The sequence below is a fragment of the Lissotriton helveticus genome, chromosome 7 (assembly GCF_964261635.1).
Source record: "Lissotriton helveticus chromosome 7, aLisHel1.1, whole genome shotgun sequence".
Classification (NCBI taxonomy): domain Eukaryota; kingdom Metazoa; phylum Chordata; class Amphibia; order Caudata; family Salamandridae; genus Lissotriton; species Lissotriton helveticus.
This window is the reverse complement of record NC_136068.1, coordinates 1,427,940,944-1,427,959,714: the sequence shown is the minus strand read 5'-3', so window position 1 is coordinate 1,427,959,714 and position 18,771 is coordinate 1,427,940,944. Positions and strand designations below refer to the sequence as shown.

At 47.1% G+C, this 18,771-nt stretch overlaps 1 protein-coding gene across 3 annotated transcripts in view; it reads left to right on the top strand.

The window, feature by feature from the left end:
* The window catches only part of MYH16 (myosin heavy chain 16), a 1,068,458-nt gene that overhangs the window by 429,554 nt on the left and 620,133 nt on the right, over positions 1–18,771 (top strand). The gene's annotated exons all lie outside the window — the stretch shown is intronic.

The following is an 18,771-nucleotide window of genomic DNA, read 5'->3' as shown; positions in this document are numbered from 1 at the left end:
AAACAACCACGCACCACCTATGAAACATCTCCCTGGGGCAGAGTAACACAGTGATTTGCGCCGCGCTGTGTCACTCTAGATTTATCAAGCCACTCAGGGCCACGCAAGACGGCCTTGTGTGGCCTGATAAATTGTTTTTTTAGGGTTTTGCCACGCATGCACCCCCTTGCATGGTGCAAAAGTGACACAAATCATATATAAATGGGGCCCCTAGTTTCACCCAGAGATATTGCAAAACCGCAAGGTTACATTGCATATCTATATTACCGTGTAATGGATGAAAAATGAATGTCTGCATTGGAGCTGGACTTCATTTACAGGAAGGGTTGCTCATAAGCAGGTGAATGTGAAGTCAGGCAAATTAAAAAAATTATGTGCCCAATGACAAGAAAGAAAAAACTAAGCAAAAGAAACCAAGTATGTTACTGATGTGGCATCAGAAGGCATCTTGGAAATGTGAAAAATTGTTCTGGGTGGAGTGTGTCAAGATTTTCATGAAAGGGCACTTCCCCATGTTTGCAAGACTCATACTCTGGAGAAGAAAGTAGTAAACGTGGTTGAATCTAATCTGGAGTGTAGTGGAACACATTTGACGAGGTAAACAGGACTGTACATGAAACAAGCATTTGCAATGCAATAGGTCTCGCATTATGAAAGTTTGAGCTATTGGTCTTGTAAATGACAATTTTTTTATTTATGTGTTGATTTTGAAAATAGCTAAATTAATAGCTTTGTCATTTTCAATGCCAATAGTTATAACGTTCGCACATGTGACGACTATAGCATTTGTAATGCAACATGTTTTGTATTTACGTGACTTAGATGTATTGATATTACAAATAGCAACGGCTTTTAATTTTTTTAAATAATTAATACTTAAATAAAAGTGATTGTAATTTATATTGGCAATAGCTTAAACTTTTGTAAATAACGTTTGTGAAGATTATGTTCAGTGTATTTTATTGTGATGAAAATCCAAGAACAGAAGTGAAATAACATCTTTTTGTGACATTTGTAATAAAGCTTGAAACATTGAGAGAACATAATTGAACCAGTTGTTGTTGAATGGTTGCACAGATTGATGCTGTGATGTCGCGGAGTGATGTTGTGATGGCACGGAGTGATGTTGTGGTGGCGCTGAGTGATGTTGTGGTGGCGCTGAGTGATGCTGTGGTGGTGCTGAGTGATGCTGGGATTGCGCTCAGTGATGTTGTGGTGGCGCTGAGTGATGTTGTGGTGGCGCTGAGTGATGTTGTGGTGGCGCTGAGTGATGCTGTGGTGGTGCTGAGTGATGATGGGATTGCGCTGAGTGATGTTGTGGTGGCGCTGAGTGATGTTGTGGTGGCGCTGAGTGATGCTGTGGTGGTGCTGAGTGATGCTGGGATTGCGCTGAGTGGTGCTGTGGTGGTGCTGAGTGATCCTGTGGTGGTGCTGAGTGATGCTGTGGTGGTGCTGAGTGATGCTGTGGTGGTGCTGAGTGATGCTGTGGTGGTGCTGAGTGATGCTGTGGTGGTGCTGAGTGATGCTGTGGTGGTGTTGAGTGATGCTGTGGTGGTGCTGAGTGATGCTGTCGTGGTGCTGAGTGATGCTGCGGTTGTGCTGAGTGATGCTGTGGTGGTGCTGAGTGATGCTGTGGTGGTGCTGAGTGATGCTGTGGTGGTGCTGAGTGATGCTGTGGTGGTGCTGCTGAGTTCTCTCTGCAACTGCACTCTGCAACTGCACTCGAAATCTGCACTCTGAATCTGCACTCTGCACTCTGAATCTGCACTCTGCACTCTGAATCTGCACTCTGCACTTTGAATCTGCACTCTGAATCTGCACTCTGAATCTGCACTCTGAATCTGCACTCTGCGCTCTGAATCTGCACTCTCTGCACTCTGCACTCTGAATCTGCACTCTGCACTCTGAATCTGCACTCTGCACTCTGAATCTGCACTCTGAATCTGCACTCTGAATCTGCACTCTGCACTCTGAATCTGCACTCTGCACTCTGAATCTGCCCTCTGCACTCTGAATCTGCCCTCTGAATCTGCCCTCTGCACTCTGAATCTGCACTCTGAATCTGCACTCTGCACTCTGAATCTGCACTCTGAATCTGCACTCTGAATCTGCACTCTGAATCTGCACTCTGCACTCTGAATCTGCACTCTGAATCTGCACTCTGCACTCTGAATCTGCACTCTGAATCTGCACTCTGCACTCTGAATCTGCACTCTGCACTCTGAATCTGCACTCTGCACTCTGAATCTGCACTCTGCACTCTGAATCTTGAATCTGCACTCTGAATCTTGAATCTGCACTCTGAATCTGCACTCTGAATCTGCACTCTGAATCTGCACTCTGAATCTGCACTCTGCACTCTGCATCTGCCCTCTGAATCTGCACTCTGCCCTCTGAATCTGCACTCTGCACTCTGAATCTGCACTCTGCCCTCTGAATCTGCACTCTGCACTCTGAATCTGCACTCTGCACTCTGAATCTGCACTCTGAATATGCACTCTGCACTCTGAATCTGCACTCTGAATCTGCACTCTGCACTCTGAATCTGCACTCTGAATCTGCACTCTGCACTCTGAATCTGCACTCTGCACTCTGAATCTGCACTCTGCACTCTGAATCTGCACTCTGCACTCTGAATCTTGAATCTGCACTCTGAATCTTGAATCTGCACTCTTAATCTGCACTCTGAATCTGCACTCTGAATCTGCACTCTGCACTCTGCATCTGCCCTCTGAATCTGCACTCTGCCCTCTGAATCTGCACTCTGCACTCTGAATCTGCACTCTGCCCTCTGAATCTGCACTCTGCACTCTGAATCTGCACTCTGCACTCTGAATCTGCACTCTGAATATGCACTCTGAATCTGCACTCTGAATCTGCACTCTGCACTCTGAATCTGCACTCTGCCCTCTGAATCTGCACTCTGCCCTCTGAATCTGCACTCTGCACTCTGAATCTGCACTCTGCACTCTGAATCTGCACTCTGAATCTGCACTCTGAATCTGCACTCTGCGCTCTGAATCTGCACTCTGAATCTGCACTCTGCACTCTGAATCTGCACTCTGAATCTGCACTCTGCACTCTGAAACTGCAATCTGCACTCTGAATCTGCACTCTGAATCTGCACTCTGCACTCTGAATCTGCACTCTGCACTCTGAATCTGCACTCTGAATCTGCACTCTGAATCTGCACTCTGCACTCTGCATCTGCACTCTGAATCTGCACTCTGCACTCTGCATCTGCACTCTGAATCTGCACTCTGCACTCTGAATCTGCACTCTGCACTCTGAATCTGCACTCTGCACTCTGAATCTGCACTCTGAATCTGCACTCTGAATCTGCACTCTGAATCTGCACTCTGCACTCTGCATCTGCACTCTGAATCTGCACTCTGCACTCTGCATCTGCACTCTGAATCTGCACTCTGCACTCTGAATCTGCACTCTGCACTCTGAATCTGCACTCTGCACTCTGAATGAATCTGCACTCTGCACTCTGAATCTGCACTCTGCACTCTGAATCTGCACTCTGAATCTGCACTCTGAATCTGCACTCTGAATCTGCACTCTGCACTCTGAATCTGCACTCTGAATCTGCACTCTGCACTCTGAATCTGCACTCTGAATCTGCACTCTGCACTCTGAATCTGCACTCTGCACTCTGAATCTGCACTCTGCACTCTGAATCTGCACTCTGCACTCTGAATCTTGAATCTGCACTCTGAATCTTGAATCTGCACTCTGAATCTGCACTCTGAATCTGCACTCTGAATCTGCACTCTGAATCTGCACTCTGCACTCTGCATCTGCCCTCTGAATCTGCACTCTGCCCTCTGAATCTGCACTCTGCACTCTGCCCTCTGAATCTGCACTCTGCACTCTGAATCTGCACTCTGCACTCTGAATCTGCACTCTGAATATGCACTCTGCACTCTGAATCTGCACTCTGAATCTGCACTCTGCACTCTGAATCTGCACTCTGAATCTGCACTCTGCACTCTGAATCTGCACTCTGCACTCTGAATCTGCACTCTGCACTCTGAATCTGCACTCTGCACTCTGAATCTTGAATCTGCACTCTGAATCTTGAATCTGCACTCTTAATCTGCACTCTGAATCTGCACTCTGAATCTGCACTCTGCACTCTGCATCTGCCCTCTGAATCTGCACTCTGCCCTCTGAATCTGCACTCTGCACTCTGAATCTGCACTCTGCCCTCTGAATCTGCACTCTGCACTCTGAATCTGCACTCTGCACTCTGAATCTGCACTCTGAATATGCACTCTGAATCTGCACTCTGAATCTGCACTCTGCACTCTGAATCTGCACTCTGCCCTCTGAATCTGCACTCTGCCCTCTGAATCTGCACTCTGCACTCTGAATCTGCACTCTGCACTCTGAATCTGCACTCTGAATCTGCACTCTGAATCTGCACTCTGCGCTCTGAATCTGCACTCTGAATCTGCACTCTGCACTCTGAATCTGCACTCTGAATCTGCACTCTGCACTCTGAAACTGCAATCTGCACTCTGAATCTGCACTCTGAATCTGCACTCTGCACTCTGAATCTGCACTCTGCACTCTGAATCTGCACTCTGAATCTGCACTCTGAATCTGCACTCTGCACTCTGCATCTGCACTCTGAATCTGCACTCTGCACTCTGCATCTGCACTCTGAATCTGCACTCTGCACTCTGAATCTGCACTCTGCACTCTGAATCTGCACTCTGCACTCTGAATCTGCACTCTGAATCTGCACTCTGAATCTGCACTCTGAATCTGCACTCTGCACTCTGCATCTGCACTCTGAATCTGCACTCTGCACTCTGCATCTGCACTCTGAATCTGCACTCTGCACTCTGAATCTGCACTCTGCACTCTGAATCTGCACTCTGCACTCTGAATGAATCTGCACTCTGCACTCTGAATCTGCACTCTGCACTCTGAATCTGCACTCTGAATCTGCACTCTGAATCTGCACTCTGAATCTGCACTCTGCACTCTGAATCTGCACTCTGCACTCTGAATCTGCACTCTGCACTCTGAATCTGCACTCTGAATCTGCACTCTGCACTCTGAATCTGCACTCTGAATCTGCACTCTGCACTCTGAATCTGCACTCTGCACTCTGAATCTGCACTCTGAATCTGCACTCTGAATCTGCACTCTGCACTCTGAATCTGCACTCTGCACTCTGAATCTGCACTCTGAATCTGCACTCTGCACTCTGAATCTGCACTCTGAATCTGCACTCTGCACTCTGAATCTGCACTCTGCACTCTGAATCTGCACTCTGAATATGCACTCTGCACTCTGAATCTGCACTCTGAATCTGCACTCTGCACTCTGAATCTGCACTCTGAATCTGCACTCTGCACTCTGAATCTGCACTCTGCACTCTGAATCTGCACTCTGCACTCTGAATCTGCACTCTGCACTCTGAATCTGCACTCTGCACTCTGAATCTGCACTCTGAATCTGCACTCTGCACTCTGAATCTGCACTCTGAATCTGCACTCTGCACTCTGAATCTGCACTCTGAATCTGCACTCTGCACTCTGAATCTGCACTCTGAATCTGCACTCTGCACTCTGAATCTGCACTCTGAATCTGCACTCTGCACTCTGAATCTGCACTCTGAATCTGCACTCTGAATCTGCACTCTGAATCTGCACTCTGCACTCTGAATCTGCACTCTGAATCTGCACTCTGCACTCTGAATCTGCACTCTGAATCTGCACTCTGCACTCTGAATCTGCACTCTGAATCTGCACTCTGCACTCTGAATCTGCACTCTGAATCTGCACTCTGAATCTGCACTCTGCACTCTGAATCTGCACTCTGAATCTGCACTCTGAATCTGCACTCTGAATCTGCACTCTGCCCTCTAAATCTGCACTCTGCCCTCTGAATCTGCACTCTGCCCTCTGAATCTGCACTCTGCCCTCTGAATCTGCACTCTGCGCTCTAAATCTGCACTCTGCGCTCTGAATCTGCACTCTGCCCTCTGAATCTGCACTCTGCACTCTGAATCTGCACTCTGAATCTGCACTCTGCACTCTGAATCCGCACTCTGAATCTGCACTCTGCACTCTGAATCTGCACTCTGAATCTGCACTCTGCACTCTGAATCTGCACTCTGAATCTGCACTCTGCACTCTGAATCTGCACTCTGAATCTGCACTCTGAATCTGCACTCTGAATCTGCACTCTGCCCTCTAAATCTGCACTCTGCCCTCTGAATCTGCACTCTGCCCTCTGAATCTGCACTCTGCCCTCTGAATCTGCACTCTGCGCTCTGAATCTGCACTCTGCGCTCTGAATCTGCACTCTGCCCTCTGAATCTGCACTCTGCACTCTGAATCTGCACTCTGAATCTGCACTCTGAATATGCACTCTGCACTCTGAATCTGCACTCTGAATCTGCACTCTGCCCTCTGAATCTGCACTCTGCCCTCTGAATCTGCACTCTGCACTCTGAATCTGCACTCTGCCCTCTGAATCTGCACTCTGCACTCTGAATCTGCACTCTGAATCTGCACTCTGAATATGCACTCTGCACTCACAATGTGCACTCTGAATCTGCACTTTGAATCTGCACTTTGAATCTGCACTCTACACTTTGAATCTGCACTCTGCACTCTGAATCTGCACTCTGAATCTGCACTCTGAATCTGCACTCTGCCCTCTGAATCTGCACTCTGCCCTCTGAATCTGCACTCTGCCCTCTGAATCTGCACTCTGCCCTCTGAATCTGCACTCTGAATCTGCACTCTGAATCTGCACTCTGCACTCTGAATATGCACTCTGCACTCACAATCTGCACTCTGCACTCTGAATCTGCACTTTGAATCTGCACTCTGAATCTGCACTCTGCACTCTGAATCTGCACTTTGAATCTTCACTCTGCACTCTGAATCTGCACTCTGAATCTGCACTCTGCACTCACAATCTGCACTATGCACTCTGAATCTGCACTTTGAATCTGCACTCTGAATCTGCACTTTGAATCTGCACTCTGCACTCTGAATCTGCACTCTGCACTCTGCACTCTGAATCTGCACTCTGAATCTGCACTCTGAATCTGCACTCTGCACTCTAAATGTGCACTCTGCACTCTGAATCTGCACTCTGCACTCTGAATCTGCACTCTGCACTCACAATCTGCACTCTGCACTCACAATCTGCACTCTGCACTCACAATCTGCACTCTGCACTCACAATCTGCACTCACAATCTGCACTCTGCACTCACAAACTGCACTCACAATCTGCACTCTGAATCTGCACTTTGCACTCTGAATCTGCACTCTGCACTCTGAATCTGCACTCTGCACTCTGAATCTGCACTCTGAATCTGCACTCTGAATCTGCACTCACAATCTGCACTCACAATCTGCACTCACAATCTGCACCCACAATCTGCACTCACAATCTGCACTCACAATCTGCACTCACAATCTGCACTCACAATCTGCACCCACAATCTGCACTCACAATCTGCACTCACAATCTGCACTCTGCACACTGCACTCTGCACACTGCACTCTGAATCTGCACTCTGCACTCTACATATGGTATGTTATGCTTACATACGTTCCATATATTATCCATGTATATGCCACATTTAGTTAAGAATATATGTTCTGTTTAGTTACATTACTTTGTTTGTATACCCTTTTATGCTGCTCTAAAGTTATTTCAATGGGTGAAATGCGGAGCCTGGGTAGCAGGAAGGAGAAGATAAGAGAGTGCATCGAGTGCGGACTTGTGAGCAAGCGCTTTAAGCCTTCAGGATGCTACTTCAAGGCACGTAGACAGGGTCGTAATACCCAATCATACTCGTAAAGGTAGCTACAAAAAATGGCGTTAGGTTGTGCACACACCCTGCAAAGATGCGTGTAGCGCCTGAAGTCACAAGTTGAACCTGGTGTTGTTCGCTACAATAGACGATAGTTATCAGTGAGGTTTGTTCCACCATGAAACGAAAGTTGGCTGCCGAGAGTAACAAGGCAGTGCTGGGAGGGGGGCTGCGCACCAACTGAAGTGCTCTGGTTGCACGGCCTGCGGCCGTGTGAAGTGTTATCAGTGAGGTTTGTTCCACCATGAAACGAAAGTTGGCTGCCGAGAGTAACAAGGCAGTGCTGGGAGGGGGGCTGCGCACCAACTGAAGTGCTCTGGTTGCACGGCCTGCGGCCGTGTGAAGTGATAAGCCTTTGAAGTATGTCACGGCGCCTGAGGGGAGAGCAGAGAGAAGAGAAGGCTCGTGCGGGCAGAAAGGACGGCCGTGGGAGGTGGGAGGAGAATTCGGCATGGCTGGGGAGGGGGAGGAGAAATGAAAGTAAAGGCTGTGTTTGCGGGGAGAGAGAGGGGAGGTGCGGGTGTGGGAGGAGTGCTGCTACGGCCTGGGGGAAGCTGGCTGGGGAGGGGGAGGAGAAATGAATGTAAGGCTGTGGGGAACAGAGTTTATGGCCCAAAAGCGCGTGCCTTTGGCCACGTGAACTTCAAGAAAACCGCAAGGAACGAAGCCCTTAGTTTGACGAGGATTTCGAGCACTTGAATTCTCGCTCCCTCAATGCGCTTGCGCGCATTGTAGGTCACGAGACCTAAAAATGACACCTCGTCGAGGTTGGCGCAGAGAAGAAGAAATGTTATTACTGCTCCAAACTTTGCATGTGTGCTGCATTTTATGGGAAACATTTTAAAGTTAGTCTAAACCTTGTGTTTTGTACTGGTGGGGGACCCTTCCAATAGAACACCTATGTTAGGCTCGCACACGCACAGTTGCACTGTGGTGCCAAGGTGAGTGCGTTGTGCTAAGCAGCCTGAGTGTACACCGTTTTTGGGAAGAGAGGAGAGAAGCATTGCCATGGCTTAGCAGATATGGTGCTAGCAGCTTTTTGACTCTAACACAACGCAGTGTAAATTTTAATGTATTACATGAGTACCAAAAGTGTTTATTGTGCATACCACCAATCCAAATATTTTGTTTGTAACAAATACAATGTGCACAATGGTTTATATATGTATAAAATTAAATGTTAGGCTTGTAGTCAATAGGCCAATGTATATATTTATATTCACACTCATAAAGCCACTATAATTTGCCAGCTATAGTTATGAACGCGCACAACACACACCATAACTCAAGCCCTCCAACATGTTGTTCTCCTGTTAACTGTTTTAGTGTATCTGTGACGTTGGCAAATAGGTGTTGTGGAATGCTGAACTCCCTTAGCGGCACACATCTGAAGGGCCGTTGCCCACAGAGGTTTGGGTGCAAAGCGAAGGCTTCCAAACCCCTTCTGTACATGGTTTAGGCCTGTGGTTGGCTGCCCATGGAAGGTGACGTGAAAAGAACTCTTGGATGTAGTATGTGATCAAAAAACGTACACAAAGCGTTGAAAGTAAAAACAAAACAATCACTTAAAAAACTAAGTTTTAGGTTATCTCTGGTTATAACACTGTAACATATGTCTAAGAAATTGTTAGGGGCATAATCCATTCCTGATCCAACATCCATGCAAGCCATAGCTCTCACACCATATCCAATGATTATAACCTCACAATATTTATAACAATATACAATAGCTCCTAAAAATCGAAATGTGACGAAAAAACACAATCTAAGAAATCCAGTTAATGATACTATATTCATAGTTATCTCTGCCAGTTTTGTAAGAGTAATGTGATTAATACTCATCTCCAAGCTGATGATTTAGAATATTTGTAATTGCATCTAATTCATTAAGGGTGAGGTCATGAGCATTACATTGGGTGTGTAAATATGTATGAAGCTTATGAAGCTTGTATGAAGCTTATATAGCGCATGACTTACCCTGGGGCATCTCCGCGCTTGCTTAGGGAACCCGTCCTGGTATTCCCCTGTGAGATAACCCTGGCAGGGTATCCACAAGGTGAAAGCCAGGCACTACTGGCTACTTGTACTACCAATTTACATCCATCTATACTGGCTGAAATTGCTATTGTGCCACTACTGTTGCTGTAAGGGGTCTTTTTAGAGCTAAGTCTTAATATTGTGGGTAGAAAATCATTCAAGCATATGGTTACTGTGTAGGGCATCATTGCACTGCCAGAGCTGTCCATGTTATTGTTATTGTTATTGTTAACTTGGTCTTTTATAGCGCCAACTCACCAACAGGTCTCTAGGCGCTTGGAAACAAACCATCAACAACGATTCATAAGGAATGGAGTGGTCCGGGGCCGGTAATAAGATCTATTTAGCTGGGTCGAGAGCCTCCCTAAACAAAAAAGTTTTTAACAGCTTCCTAAAGCGCAGGAGATTCGCTTCTTTCCGAAGTGATTCTGGTAGGCTGTTCCAAATCTGCGGAACCAGAACCGAAAAAAACCTGCCTCCTTTGGTTTTTAGCTTATAGCGGGGGCAGACTAGGAGCTGAGATTCAGCGGACCGCAAAGCTCGTCTGGGGGTATATACCTCCAGGCGCTCTTTGATATACGCAGGGGCTTGCCCGTAGACGGCCTTGTGGGCTGTACACAAGCTCTTAAACTCTACCCTCTGTTCAATGGGGAGCCAATGTAACTTGAGAAGTAGAGCAGTAGCATGTGATCTTCTGGGTAGCTTGAAGATCAGACGCGCCGCATCATTTAGGACCACCTGCAATTTATTAATCAAAATTTTGGGTAGGCCCAGATACGGGCGTTCCCGTAATCCAGCCTCGAAACAATAGTGGCAGAAACTACCATACGAAGTGCGGAACACGAGAGAAGAGGGGCCAGCTTTCTTAGCTGTCGAATCAGGCCAGTGCACATCCCCACTACTGAAGAGATCTGACTGGCCATGGACAACTCATTGTCGATTTTGATTCCAAGGCTTTTCACCTTATCACTAGGTATCGGTGAGGGTCCTAGTTCTTGGGGCCAGTAGAGGTCACTCCAAGGTGATGCTAGAGTAGAGACCATCAGTACCTCCGTTTTTTCCGGATTTATTTTCAGCAGATTGGCCGTCATCCAGCCAACCGTATGTCTGAGGATGTTCTGAGCACTGGTTTGTGCTGAGATCGTATTATCGATACTCAGCAATAACTGGGTGTCGTCAGCATAGTTAAATACACGGCAACCCATGTCAGCTAGAGAAGCAATCAACGGCTGGAGGTACAGGTTAAAAAGCAGTGGGGACAGTGCGGATCCCTGAGGGACTCCGCACTCCATCACACCCGCTTTAGAAATGGCATCCCCCAGTTGAATCCTCTGGGTCCTACCGGTCAAAAAAGATTGGAGCCATTGATGGACCTGACCCCTTATCCCAAAAGCAGCCAATCTATCCAATAGCAGGGAATGGCTGACAGTATCAAACGCCGCTGATAGATCTAAAAGTATCAGGGCGCTTGGTTTCTTACTGTCAGCCATACCTCTCAGCTCATCCAGCACCGCAAGCATCACCAACTCGGTGCTGTGATGTGCCCGAAATCCCGCCTGACGCTCCTGGAGAAGATGGTGTGATTCCAGAAATGAGGAAAGGGACTTCAGCACATGTTGCTCTAGAATCTTGGACAGAAAGGGCAGTTGGGATATTGGCCTATAGTTTTTTTAAATGGCTGGGTCGGCTCCAGGCTTTTTTAGCAGAGGCCTCACATGTGCCTCCTTGAGACTTGATGGTAATTGGCCGGTCTCCATTGAGCTGTTGAGAATGGAGATGATATGATTTTCCAAAATAGGGCGCACAAGGCGAAAGACCCTGGGGGGACACGGGTCTGCTGGGGAACCTGACTTAATGTTGTTCATAATCTGCTCCAGGCTTGGCGGATCTAATTCAGGAAACTTCGCAAGATATACTCCAGTGGAAGACTGAACTTCCTGTAACGGACAAGGGTCCTTCATGGCCCTAGCCTTGATCTCAGAAAGGATAGTTTCCACCTTCTCGAAAAAGAAGCTTTGGAAGCTATCAGCCGTTATTATTATTTCCGATGTGTCTGGTTTTTTGCTCAGTTCGGTTAGGATTTTAAATGTTTCCTTCTGAATATTGTCCGCATGACTTATACGGGTTTCATAAAAGTCTGCTTTTGTTGTCATAATCAATTTCTTGTATGTCTTAAGTGAGGTTCTGTATTGTTCCCTATCTGTTCCCTCTTTAGTTCTCCTCCAGGTCCTTTCTAGGCACCGGAGTTTCTTTTTATGGTCCCTCAGAAGCGGGGTGAACCATGAGGCGCCTTTTTATTATGCCTTTTACTCTTTCAGTTACTTTTATAAAGCCCGAGCGCAACCCATAAAGTGGCTAATCAGGAATGGGAGAGAGGAATTAGGGGTTATTTGGATACTGCTTCCCTAACTGAATATAGCACACAAAAAGGTACCCTACACCCTTGTTGTTCCCAGACTCCGGGTATAGCGTATGAAATGTACTAATCATACAGAGACTAACACACCATTTTAATTGTTCTAATAAAGGCCTTTCAGTTAAACATCTTGTTAGGGGACTGCAATCACTACTCCTTTCTTTGGATGGGAAAGATTTAAGATACGTTGAGTTTATCTAAAAACAGATTCCTTACAGTCAACATTGAAAAAGGCTACATTGTAAAGCTAAAGGCAATTGATGAAATAAAACAGCAACCAAAGGTAAGGTGGCAGGGAGGAGCAATCAGGAACCCTGTAGCAGAGAGGCTTGTGCTTTTAAAACAGGATGATGTTGAAGCTCATAAAGTACTGCAAAATTCAACTTATGCAAAGTAATCCAGAAGTGACAACTATGCTGATAAACGAAGTAATTTAAGAACAATTGCACTGCCTCCATCACTTGCATTCACAGATTCCAGGAACACAAAAGGCAGATTGAAATGACTTGAAATGACTGGATAATACAGAAGTGATTTTTGAACGTTTGCTTGAGATAATGGAGCTGCTCATAATATAGTTAAGGTGTAATGTAAACCTCTCATGATCAGTACTGACCTTGCCCTTCGGGGGACCCTCATGTTCTAGGGACTTAGTATATCTGTACAGAAGCCTGAATCCATTTTTGGGAGACTCCCGCCATACGTTTCTGTGGATTGTGTCACATCACTGTACGCTTATACCCACAGGGTAAAGAACATTGTGTTAAGTGACGATGCAACACCTGCAATCACAGGTTTTAAAAGGTTTCTGCTTGCTTCACTTCAGCACATTTCATGCTTTCCAGAGCATTCTCAGAAAAGCAGGGTTCATGTCATTCATCCTGGTTTTGTTCTCTGGAATTACATTCATCTATCCCCATGTTACTTGCAAGACGCCACAACATTTCTTTAAAAGTTACTCTGATCATGTTCTGTGGATGGAAGAGCATTTCCTTGAGCTGTCGAAGCATATACATTGTGTTATTCTGCCAAGAGTGCAGAAGGAGGAAGAAAAACCTGTATAAAACATACTTCCTTAAAGTCTTCAGTTAACCTCTGAGTTGACATCAAATCATTCTAAAGAGAAGCCTTCACACCCCTTCTCCACATTGGCATTGCCTCCTTAAATCAAGGAACATTTCCAGACACCCTTAGGAAGAGTCTGATCCTTCTCCTGCTAAAGACGCTCATAAAGTCTGAAAAAACTAATTTTTATTTCAAATACACATTCCAATTTTAGTACAAACATATTCATTTACTAGGCAGGGCTGAACATGGGAGAGCTACTTATAGGTAGCTGGAGAGCTACCAGCAGCTCATGAGCTACTCGTTGGAGAAGTGTGGTTTAGGCGCCTTTTTGCTGTTTAGCTTTGCCTAAGTTGTTTCCTTAGTTGTTTCTTCACTCTTTACAGAAGAGCATGAGCATTTTTTTTGGGAAGGATTTTCTTACCACTTTGTTGCCACTATCAACAGATTGAGCGAAATTATGTCTAATGCTATGGAGGTTGGAGTAAGTATTCGGGTGATGTCTAGCTATGTTCCCGTCATTGCTCTTGGGGACCTTCCCTTGCCTATATTGGTGAGATGGGGCTTATTTGGGGATTTTCTCTCTCTTTTTGGGAGGTAATATTTGCTAATGAGCAATCACTTATTAAGTTTTCCGGCCATGATTTTTACTATAGCAACCAAATCCGATAGAGCTTGCGGAAGTGTGCTCAGTTTAACTATGATTGGGGCATACAGGCAGAGGCCTCCTTCTGCCTTGCCCTGTATTTTAGCTTCAATAAGATCCCATTTGGTGCCTAGGTCTGCTAAGCAGAGGGCCAATGAATGTAGTAAATCAATTTGGAGCTCTATTTTAGATGACTGCCATAGCAGTGCTCTGGTCATCGTATCTTGGGAGGCACAAATAGAGGCCAGAAATGGGTCAGCGGATTCAGAGGGTCTAAAAGTTTCATGCTTTGTTAAATAAGTCACTCTGTATGGGTTAACTCTAACTTTTTCTCTATTTGTGATTCAGTATTAAGGAGAAACGTTTTTGGGAGGTTGACTAATTTGTGGTTGAGCTCTGCCTTTCTGTCTTTGGTTGAGGTTTCTAGCTTTCAACAAATTGTCGGAGGGGTGTCAAATCGAAAGGTATGACTATTGGCAACTGTTACTGTGTGGCACTTAACTTTCAGATCAATGGCTTACGGTGGTTTCTGTGATAACATCATTCATATAGGTTGCGTGCTACTTGAACGGGGTTATTGACCCTTCTTTGCATTTGATGCCTGCTGACTCACCGGTTCCTGCACAGATGTGTGACAAGTGCTGGTTTGAACTGTTGGTTGATGCCCCTGGACGCACGGGGTCCACACTCAGCCTCGGGGATGAACGAGTCCTGCATCTCTCAGATGCATTAAGCCCAGTACTGGGGTGTTAGACTGCTGTTAAAAGTTTTAATTCTTTTATTGCATGCTGTGATTGTGTCCGGTGAAGCTTGAAAATACTGGGTGGCAGGGCTTTAAGTGGGCCTGGTCTGTCCGGATCTGAGCACCCGCAGTTATTTTCAGGGGGCCTCGAAACGGGCTCTATTTTCAGCCTCGCAGAGATAGTCTTTTTTTTTTCTTAGACTGCAGTGAAAGCATACATATCAATGTGAGCATCCTTGGATGTCGTGTGAAGATGCAAAGTGGAATCTATTCTTTAACAGCACAAGGACCCCCATGCAGATCCAAAACTAGAGCCAAATTTCGGGGGGGGAGGGGGGCTACTAAAAATTCCAGGGGGGGGGGGGGTAGAGGGTGCTGACTCTTCCAGCAATATGCAGAGCGGAGCTTCAGGGGCTCCAAGAAGGGGTGAAAAACAACACAGCCTTGTTAACAAGTAAGAGGTATTTTAAAGACCTTTGAAGTACTTGGTGTGTCTGTGTGTGTACCCAGAAAGCTGTCTCAGCGGTGCTGACACACACGACGGGGGGGGGGGGGGACTAAAGCCCTTTGAGCCCAATGGGCGTTGCGCATCTGCCCCCATGCATGTCAATAAGGCATGGGGGGTGGGGGTGGGGAGGGAGTTTTCCCTTCAGCTGCTGCGCTCACAATTCACGGCTTTCAACCAATCAGAGCATGAAATTCACTGGACATTATTCTCAGCCGTAACCCCTGGGATATTGATTGCGTCCTGCACTTACAATATAAAGCATAATAAAAGAGTTTAAAACCTTTGCCATCTAATGCGCTTTCCTATTTATTAAGTGAATGAATAAATACCTGTTTCTTCCAATTACCTGCCCGATCCTCTCCGGATGTCTACAGTCTGTCTAGTAAGGAGGGGCCGGCTTCTTGGGGTGCTTCTCCCTTGTTCTGGAGGACCTGGAATCTATCTGGCTGGTCCAGTCACCAGGGGTGTGGGAGGGAGGATACACTGCATCAATGTGTAAGCAGAGGTGTTGACAGGTAATATAGAGGCTGAAACTGACCCCATTCCTCGGTGTACTGTGCCCGCTGCAGGTGGACTAACATGTTGGCGCTTTTGGTGTCTTTCCATATCATTTGGCTGTCCTACGCGGCCTGAACAGCCTAGCTGGGGACAATGGGCTCTTCTCCTCTCTCCCCCCAGATTTGGGCCCGCACTGTTCTTCCCTGTCCCCTGCCGGGTCGGCTTGTTCCTGTGCGGGACACTGGTCCCTACTGCCATGACGTCATGCCAGGTGAGCCGCGTTGTAGGCGGACTCTGTGGCATGTTTTCACTGGGGTGGTGGCTTCGTTAAAACTCACCAGTGTGCAGCCACATTGCCTTCTGGGAGCAGTGCTTCTAGTACACTCAGCCTCACGTGAAGCCACCCTATAAGGGAGGTGTCTGCCTGGGCATTTCCCGGGATGACGGCACTGGTCTTGGGGTACTGGGGAGGGTGTATGGCGTTATCCATACATAGCGTTGCTGGAATAAGGAGCAGAGAGAGCTAGCCTGAGCGGGGGATTCCAAATCTGATGACACTCTGAGGAGTCCTAGAGCTGACGGCTTGTCAGAACAGGGGGTACTGCTACACTAGTTATCTTTATTTAGACCACACCTCTACTTAGATAGGCCACACCTCTTTGAGGTGTGCCCCGCCCTTTTTAGAGCACCCCCCAGGTTTTTTCCCCACTTAAAGCCCTGCTGGGTGGTGAGACTGTAGTATTTAAGTCATACATACATGAAGAGATGTAGCCGAGGCAGATGAGGTAGAGTTGAGAAGTAGGTTTATTTAACCATTAGTAGATTTACAAGAAGTATTAAGCTGGAACAAGCAGCCCCACCAGGAGCAGCCTCTTAGCTACTCAGCCCATACTCCAACTGTCAAACCTCACACCAGTCACCCAAGCATTCCATCCATGTCAATCACACTCACATTCTAACCTGGAACACTCACACTGGCTGAGTAGCTAGATGCAGAGAAGTGCAGTAATATAAACACTAAACTCAGAACACTACACATCCTCTCCCTCTCCAAATTGAAAACAAAAGAAAATCAGAGAGTGAAGAAGAAAACTACTCACAATCAAAGTATACAGTAGTAATATATGAAAACTATCTACAGTCAAAATATATAGAAGTAATATTTATCCGTGAACCCAGGGATGAGAAGGACTTCACACCACGAGAGGGTAAACAGACAAAAACCAGGGAAGAAGGAAGAAAGAGACAGTAACTACTAGCACTGACACTATCCTCCTCCTTCAATACTGAAGAGAAAGAAAATAAAGACCTAACATGAAGAAAACGTCTTCACGAAGGTAGACAGTGGCAAATAAAAGCCACTCCTCAAGAGAGGAACTAAGAAAACATGGGATTAACCCATAAGTGAAGGTGTAACGAGGGACAAACCCAAGAAAACACACGCAGCACGGAAGGGTGCAGCACAATGTGGCAAAACAATTCCACTCCCCATGTGAGGAACACAGAAAATATGGGGCTACCCATGAATGAAGCACAAGATAGTGCAGCACAATGTGGCAAAATTTCCACTCCTCAAGTGAGAAACACAAAATGTGGCAAAACAATTCCACTCCTCATGTGAGGAACACAATGTGGCAAAACAATTCCACTCCTCATGTGAGGAACACCTAGACAATATGGCGTTACCCATAACCAAAAAGAAGAAGGTGTAACAAGGGACAGGACCCAAGCACACACGCGTTTAACCATTAGTAGATTTACAAGAAGTATTAAGCTGGAACAAGCAGCCCCACCAGGAGCAGCCTCTTAGCTACTCAGCCCATACTCCAACTGTCAAACCTCACACCAGTCACCCAAGCATTCCATCCATGTCAATCACACTCACATTCTAACCTGGAACACTCACACTGGCTGAGTAGCTAGATGCAGAGAAGTGCAGTAATATAAACACTAAACTCAGAACACTACAGAGACTCATTGAGGCCGGAGAGGCCAGAAGGGCTAGAGGGCCCAAGGGTGACTTTGTGCGGTCTTTGCTGCTGATCCCAAGAACTCTTCACTGTCAGAGAGGGTCGCGGGTGTAACTTTCCCCACTGTTAACTCTGCTACTGCAGTCTTGCTGCAGCTTAATAGCTTCCTTAAAGGCATTCTGGTTAATGCAGGGGACCAGGCCGCAGTGCTGATGCTGGCGGGAAGGCGGGGGGTTAAGGACAAAGACGCAATAGCTCTCCCGGGGGGCCTGGATCACGAGGGTGTCTGCATGGTATTTACGGGCCGCCCAGAAGGGAATGGTCGCGATAGATCATGGCTGCTTCTGGTCAGGACAGGTTTTATCACAAGGTTTCGCCTAGACAACTTTTGAAGCCAGGCCCCTGATTCTCAGTCTTGGTCTTAGATTCTGGGTCTCACTGCCAAGTGCAAAGTACCAAGGCCCCCTACTGTCCCCCCTACCGATTTAGGACCATGCAGTGCCCGCCCCTCATCCCGTCATTGCCTTGCAGGGCCACTCTACTTCACTTGCCTTTCTTTGACAGTTACCGCCTCATGGACGTCGCGTGCTCTTGTATGATGGTATGCACGTGCCCGTGGAAATGGGCGAATTATGCCGCGACTAGGCTTCGGCTCCAGGTGCACTCCTGTTTCTATGGTTGCAGCAAATGTTGCAGTGAGAGACCCCCAATGACTGTGCCTGCAAGCCGTCTACTGTCCTTTGTACCGGGCGGGACTCTCTGAATACGCAGGCAAAGCGGTGAGTGGGAGGCTGCGCTGACTCCATAGCCTGCACCCCGACCTGACGGGGCCGCCCCTGCAGTGTTGCAGCCCTCCCTGCGCTGGGCGTCTATCACCGCAGCACTCTGACTGCACTGCTCTCCCTGCTCCCTGTTTTATGGTCCTGGGGCGGCGAGACCTCCGCTCCCGCCGGGTCCCACCAGATGAGCGCAAGCTCCATGGGGTCAGGGGGGTGTTTGCTGGCGGCTTGGCTCCCTCCCTTTCCTCCT